This window comes from Heterocephalus glaber, unplaced genomic scaffold, assembly GCF_053883595.1.
Source record: "Heterocephalus glaber isolate CG9 unplaced genomic scaffold, H.glaber_assembly_v1.0 deba00001504, whole genome shotgun sequence".
NCBI lineage: Eukaryota > Metazoa > Chordata > Mammalia > Rodentia > Bathyergidae > Heterocephalus > Heterocephalus glaber.
The window spans coordinates 51081747-51089931 of record NW_028258324.1 but is presented as its reverse complement, the minus strand read 5'-3'; the positions used below and the strand labels follow the sequence as shown (position 1 = coordinate 51089931).

Genomic DNA, 8185 nt, shown 5'->3' with positions numbered 1-8185 from the left:
GGGGGGAGAGGGGGGAGGGGGGGAGGGGGGGAGGGGGGGAGGGGGGGAGGGGGGGAGAGAGAGAAAGAATCACAAAGAATATCCAAGAACTGTGGGACAACTATAAGAAGAATGAACAATACGAATATTACAAGGATTAGAATAAAGGAAGGAAACAGAAATATGTGAAACAATAATGACTGAGAATTTACACAAACTAATGTCAGACACAAACCAAAAATCCAGGGATTTCAGAGAACAAATTGCAAGATGAATGCCAAAACTACACCCAGGCATAACACTTTCAAACTGCAGAAATAAAAAAAAAAAAAAAAATGCAAGAACCTATGATGTGGTGGGGGGAAGCACTTATAGAGAAATAGATAAGAATTACAAACTGCTTGTCTTCAAAAGACATGCAGAAAAGAGTAGAGAAAAAGATTGAGTGTTGAGAGGAAAAAACAACACCAAGCCCAACAACCTAGAGTTCTATATTATGGAAAATTGTCCTTTAAAGGTGAAGAGTAAATGCAATCATTCACAGACAGGCAAAAGCTTATGAATGTATTTCCACTAGACTGCATTCCAAGAAATGTTTTTAAAAGTTCTTCGGAAAGAACGAAAACTACATGTATGTGAAATTTAGATCGACATAAAGAAGATCACTGGGGAAACTGTTAAGTGAAGGTAAAATTTAACTTTCATGGTTTTTCTTAATTTAGCCAACAGACAGAAGTTTATCCAAAATAAGTATATTTGATAATGGACCTCTATACATACAAGTATATTCTTACACATTAATAACAGCAATTGTACAAGTGACAGGAGAGAGAAATAAGGATATTTTATTACAAAAGAGTAGCACTACAATGAAAGAGTATAATGTTATTTTAAAGTGGATTTGATTCATTGTAAATATATATTGCAAACTCTAGGGCACTCACTTTAAAAGGTTAAAAAAGTATGATTGATGTCAGAGAGAGAAAATGAAATCATAAACTGTTCAAATAAAATCAAAAAGAGAGAAAAAAATGTAAGACATAAAGCAACAAATACAACATAAATACAACATAAACGCAACAAATACAAAACAGTAACAGCTATGGTATATATTAATCAAATTATATCAAAAATCACTATGAAAGTGAATGATTTACACACATTAATTAAAAGACAGACATTGTCAGATTGAACCAAAATAACATTACTCAACTATATGAGGTATGCTTGAAAACAACAGTGAATGTTTAATTTTTTTAAAAAAGTCTTACACTAAAAGATACATTGCCATTAGTCCCCTCTCCAAAATACCCTTGTTGCTTCCAACACACTTATCCCATTGTTCTTGACATATTCTGAAGCAGTTCTGAAGTCCTTTCATGTCTTTATGTGCTGTCATGGCTGCCCTGATGTCCTGAATCTTCTACCAAAGCACAATAAGAAGAAACAGATAATCTGAATTGGCCTATATCTGTTAAAGGAATGAATCAATAATTAATAACCACGCAAAAGAGAAAAGTAGCAGGTCCAAATAGATATGCTGGTAACTGTACCAGACACTTTGGCAACTGTATTAATACTCTATAATCTCTTCCAGAAAACAGAAGCAGAGAGAATGCTTACTCATTCTATGAGATCAGTATTACTCTAATACCAAAATATTATAGAAAAAAAACTTTCAAGAAAACTACAGATCAGTATCTCACATAAACCTACTTGCAAAACTTCTCAACAAAATATAGCAAGTCAAATCCAACAATGTGGATTTAATTGTATACAGACAATTAAAAGTATGGCCAAGTAAGCTTTATCTGAAGTATACAGGGCTGGTCCAATATTCAAAAATCAGTTTAAAAATCCATTATATCAATTACATAAATAGGAAAATCCCATGATTATATCAACAGATACAGAAAAATCACTTGAGAAAAGGCAACAACCACTTACTTAAAAAAGACTCTCTGTGAATTGGAAATAGAGGAACACTTCCTTACTTTGATAAAGAATACTTTTTCAAGAACTACAGCTAGCAACATAATAAAGGGTAAGAAATATGAAGTTTTCCCACTAAGATCAAGAAAATTCAAGGATGCCTCTCAGTACAGCTTTTTCACTTTGTACTGGAATCCTAAGTAATGTAATAAGAAAAGGTAAACTTACCTGGAAAAAGAAATAAAACTGTCTTTAGACATGTGTGCCACCGACAAACATAACATGATTGATTGTCTATGTTTAAAATTTAAAGAACTGACAAAACTAAAACTGATAAATTATTACAGAGAGGTTGCAGGACACATGGTTAATATACAAAAGTCAATCATGTTCCTATATATAAGCAAAGAAAACATAGAATTTGAAACTGAAAACACATAATTTACACCAGCATTCAAAACAATAAAATACTTAAGTTTAAATCCCCACAAAATAATATATCCATAAGAAGTAAACTACAAAAATCGGATGAAAGAAACCAAGAAGAACTAAATAAATGAAGGAGCATTCCATACTTATGGATAGGAAGAGTCCATGTTGACTATCAGTTCTTCTCAACCAACATATCAGCTCTTCCCACATCAGTTCTTCTTGATCCATAGGTTCAAATACAATCCTAATTAAAATCCCAATGTTTCATTTTGTGAAGACAAAATATTTAAAGTATATATGTAGAGGCAAAAGACCAGATTAGCTAATATTAAAAAGAATAAAACTAAAGGTATGACACTATCCAATTTTAAGACTTACTATAAAACTGTAGTAATCGAGACAGTATCATATTGGTTAAAGAATACACAAATGAATCAATAAAAAAGAATAAAAACCCAAGAACTAGATCCATAAATAAATGAAGTTAACTCGTCTTTGATAAAGGAGCAAAAGTGATACAATGGAAATGCTGATCTTTTCAACAAGACCTGGAACAACTGGAGAGCAACTGTTTTTACAAATTCATCTAGGCACAGACCTCATCTCTTCAAAATAATTAATTCAAAATGGGCCAAAGATACAACATAGAGCACCAAATCATAAGGAACATAACACAGGAGGAAATGTAGGTTACATTTTAAAATGACACCAAAATCAAAATTTATGATAGAATTGATGAGTTACTTATCATTAAAATTTTAAAATGTCTGCTCTGTGAAAGATATGTCAACGGAGTGAAAAGATAAACCACAGGCTTGGAAAAGATGTCTGAGAGAGGACTGCAATCTAAAACACAAAATGAACTCTTAAAACTCAAAAAAGGGAAAACAAAAAAATCCAAGTTAAAAAAAAATGAACTAAAGACAGGTGTGGTCATAGGCATCTCACTGAATAAGACATAGAGATTGAAAATAGGCATATAAAAATATGTTCTACATTTTATGTCAAGAAGGAAATGCCAGTTGAAACAATAATATGATATCACAACACATCTAATAAAATGGCCAAAATCCAGAACACAGGCAACACCAAATAGGAGCAAGATAGGGAGAATAAAGAATTCTCATTCTTAGCTGGTAAGAATGCAAAATGATAGATCTTTTGTAAAAAGGAAGGGGATCAAGGAGGGAGGCAGAGGAAAGGAGGGAAGAAAAAGGGATGAAAAAAGAATAAAGATGTGTTACGTAAATGTAACAACTCCTCACAATGAATATTAACATTATACATGAATGCAAAATGTTACAGCCACTTTGGAGAACAGTTTGGCATCTTCTTATAAAACTAAACATACTCTTACCATAGCATCCAGGAATCATGCTACTTGGTATTTACTCAAAGTAATTGAAAACATATTCAGACAAAAACTTGCATATAATTGTTTACAGCAATCTTATTCATACTTAACAAAATTCACAAGCAATTGAGATGCCCTTCAGTATGTGAACCAATAAACTGCAACCACACAAACAATGGAATATTATTCAGTACTAAAAGGCACGAGCTATCAAGTATGAGAAGACATGGAGGAGACATAAACATATCAGTAAATGAAAGAAGTCAATCTAAAAATGTCATACTGTATATGAGATTCTAAAAAAGAAAAAATGACAGAGGTGTAAAAATATCTATGATTCCAAGAAGTTACAAGGGAAGAGGTAAAGAACAGGCAGACATAAGAGGGGCTTTAGGGTAATGAGAATACTTTGTAAAATATCATGACTTTGGATTGATGTTATTATACATTTACCCAAACCCATAAAACATAAATCATTCTATGAGTGTACTCTAATGTTAACTATGGACTTCGAGTGATATGATGTGTCAGTACAGGCTCATCAAGCCTAACAAATGTACCACTCTCCTAGAAGACACTGAGAATGGGAAAGCTATGCATGTGTAGGGTAGGGGATTTACAGGCAACCTCTTGTACTTTCCACTCTATTTGGCTGGGAATCTAAGTCTGTTCTACACAATAAAGCCTACTTAAAAAAAAATACACAGTGATAGTAACATAAGTTTGAGAGCTACCTTTAAGAACTTATGAGAAATTATATGGGAAAGCAATTATGTCTGTAAGCTTTTAGTTTTATTTTTAAGAAAAGAATAAACAAACAAAATACCACAGATAGTAAGAAAATCTAGCAGAAGTTTGTAAACGAGTAGGCTCACCAGAACAAAGCAGATAACTCTGGCCTATGCCCAACTTAGAGAATGCAAAGGAAGATTGAAACCTAAAGGAAAAATAAAATGAGCAAATAAAATATAGAAAATGCAAGAGAAAAGAAAGATCTACTAAAAAGATTATGGTCATTGAACACTCAGCTTCAGGAGTTACTAATGGAGTAAAGAAAAATCCAACAATTTCCCAAGTATCTGTTGAGATCAAAGAGATACCCTTGTCCTTGATGTAAGATTCAGCAACCTACACAAACAGCTACTTAGCATGTGTCACTGTTTTTATTTCCTTTTTAAACAATCAAAGCAAGCATCAAATACACTTGGAAGTGCTACGACAGAAGTCCAAGCAAGCAAAGGGTCAATATCAGGATGTCTCATTAAGCTGGTAACAGATATTCTGCTTGAGAACTAGAATTCCAGGACAGAAGTCCAGTGCACAGAATGATTGGGAGAGAATAAAGAAGAATCCCTGTGGTAGAAAAACTAAGGAAGGAACATAATCACAGCTACCTCCTATTAAGAAATAGGCCAAGAGGCAGACATTAGTGCTAAAGAACAAGGTCAGAGAGGAAACAGTGAGTTGGTTTTGACAAGTCAATGTGTTCAAGTTTAGGAGGTTACAGGAAGAGAAAGCTGCAACTGGTTTTAGCTGTAGGAATCAGAGGACTTTGGAGGCAACAATCCAGGAAAGTCACTACACTATACTGTACTAAAGTTCAGGGTCTCACATACTATTTTATTATACTGATTAGCAGGTCTTCCATAGGGCATTTCAGGAGTCTATCCAAGTAAGCTTGTTCTTCAGAAAGTAAGATTACTACTGTCATGCTGTCAGTGTACAATATACTTACTGAGGTCCTCTAATAATTGTAAGATTGAATGGATGAGTATGTACTATTTCACTTGCTTTATATACATTGCACTAATATATAAAAAGTTCTATATGGCTGAGTAGTACTCCATTTTATATATTAAAAAAACACATTATTTTATCCAGTGTCCAGTTGATGGGCAATTGAGTAATTTCCAAGTTTTAGCTATTACAAATTGTGCCGCTATGAACATGGGTGCATATATATCACTGTGGTATGATTCTTTTAATTCTTTGGGGAAGATATCCAGGAGGGGAATAGCTGGGTCAAATGGGACCTCTAGTCCTAGTTTTTTGAGCTATCTCCATATTGATTTCCACAGTGGTTGCACCAGTCTGCACTCCCACCAACAGTGGAAAAGGGTTCCTTTTTCCCCACAGCCGTGCCAGCATTTGTAATTGGTTGATTTCATGATGGCAGGCATTCTTTCTGGAGTGAGGTGGAATCTCAGTGTTGTTTTCGTTTGCATCTCTCAAATGACCAGTGATGTTGAACATTTTCTCACGTTTATTTGCTATTTCTACTTCGTCTGAGAAATGTCTGTTCATTTCAGATGCCCCAAAAACTGGAATACTACTCAGCCACAAAGAATGAGAAATTAGAGACATTTATAGCTGAATGGATGCAAATTGAGGTGATACTCTTAAGTGAAATAAATAAGACACACATCTGTAAATACCGAATAGTTTCTCTATTGAAACTAAAAGTGTAAATAAGGATCAAAAGGTATAGTAGATAATGTGAAATAGGAAAAAAAAAGGGCAAAGGGGAAAGGGAAGTTGGAGGGGTTGGGTAAAGGAAAGGGAATGGAATATAAGAAAAGGAAAAAATGGAAACAAAATCTTTGTAAATATGAAGGGGTGGAGGGGTTGAAAGGAGGGCAGGGGATGGGGAAAAAATAAGAACCAAGATATATTATGTAAAGGTATAAATTTCCAATGATGAATGTCATTATATTGTATACCTACAATGTACCAATAAAATTAATTTTAAAATTCTATAAAGTGATAATATTCCCAATATATAAGTGAAGAAACAAGTCAGAAAGAACATAGCCCAACCAAAATAACATAGTTATTCGAATCATGACAATTTGATTCCAAATGTCATAATTTTTATTCCTTAGATATAAAATGGTACTTTATTTTATGATAGAGAACTATGTTCTAATTTCTTTGGGATCTCAATTTGTACTGCTCTATTACTTTGTCCTGATGTTAGGATATACACATTTCCACTCTTCACAATAATAACTATCTTCTCAGCAAATAAAGATCCATTTTAAAAATATTGCTTGCTCTTCTTACTTTTACTATCAATAATCCACATTTTTTCAAATACCAACATGAAACATGTTCTCTTAAAAAAAAAAAAAGTAAATCCTTTGTTTTTTCCAGGGAATTCCTCATAAAAAATTAAGGGTACACAGATTTTAGACTTTGATTATTAGTTGTGTAAACTACTCTTAAAAAATAATACTAAGAATGTATGTGATAAATGAAAATGTAAGGTGACAGAGGAGATGGAAGTCAAAAAACATGAAGTGTGATGGTGGATTCAGACATAATAGATATTCTAAGTTTAAACGCATGGTTGGAGAGTTACGTATGCCTCTATCATTCTGTATAGGATTAAATAAAACCAATTATAAAGCCAAGGACATGAGAAAAGAGAAACAATAGAAAGAGTGGGCCTTTGAAACGAAGAGGCAGGATAGGACCTATCAAGGGTAGAAAATAGCTAGGACCATGACTAAGGCTATGAATACTACAATCTATGCCTGCACCCAGCTTTAAGAAGTGTACACCGAGGCAGTTGCACAGCAAATTCCTATCACCAAGAAACCTTTCCAGCTATCACTTAACATGCTTAGACATACAAATGTACTTTCAATGGCAAAGGATCCAATTAGTGCATGCTTGTTTCTCCCTTACCTTGGACCTCAACCCCTCTTGAACACTTACTATTCTTCAGGTGATTATATAAACAGTAGAAGAAATAATAGACTCAAAAATATCAAAGGAAAGTAACAAGGTTTTTCCTACTTCAATTTAGACTCAGTTTACGACTAACTCACTATAAAAAAAAATAGCTTCTTTAACGAATGGATTTACATTTGAAACCATATGTACTATGTCTAATCTCACTATTAATATTTCATTTAAAAAAAAATTTATCGTTTCTTTAAATTTTAAAACTACCCCCAAGCTGATTCAACAATATAGTGTCATGTTTCATAAATTTAACTTTACATGTAACTTGAAAAAAGAATCTGCTTCCTCTACCTGCATATATCTTCCAAAATAAATAATAATATAGAAATATATACACAGTATGTAGTTAATTTTAAAATTCTGGATGATCATGATCTATGAAGCTGGATAGAAGCCAAGTTGCAAGCTTATCTGTATTTGGCTAAGAGTGCTTTCTGAAAGCACAGAGAAAGCATAGTCACATATAATGTATTAGGTAGTAGACTTTATAAGACATTTTAGAAATTGATAGACCCTTGTCACTCCCAGTGCATGCCCTTCTACCTACCCTTAATACATTTTTTTAAACTTTTTTTGAGTAATGGATGAAGTATAGGTTAATCAACCGTACTTATTATGAGATCTTCAGTAAATTTACTGAACCCTTCCAAGCCTAACTTTACTTATACAAAAAAGAGAAAATAATGTTGTCCTATAGGGCTGGGGCATGGCTCAGTGGAGAACACTGACATGTGTGAG

At 33.3% G+C, this 8185-nt stretch overlaps 1 protein-coding gene across 1 annotated transcript in view; it reads right to left on the bottom strand.

Annotated features, from left to right (window-relative positions):
• Nucleotides 1–8185, bottom strand: part of LOC147825339 (uncharacterized) — a 183415-nt gene that overhangs the window by 135059 nt on the left and 40171 nt on the right. The window lies entirely within an intron of this gene.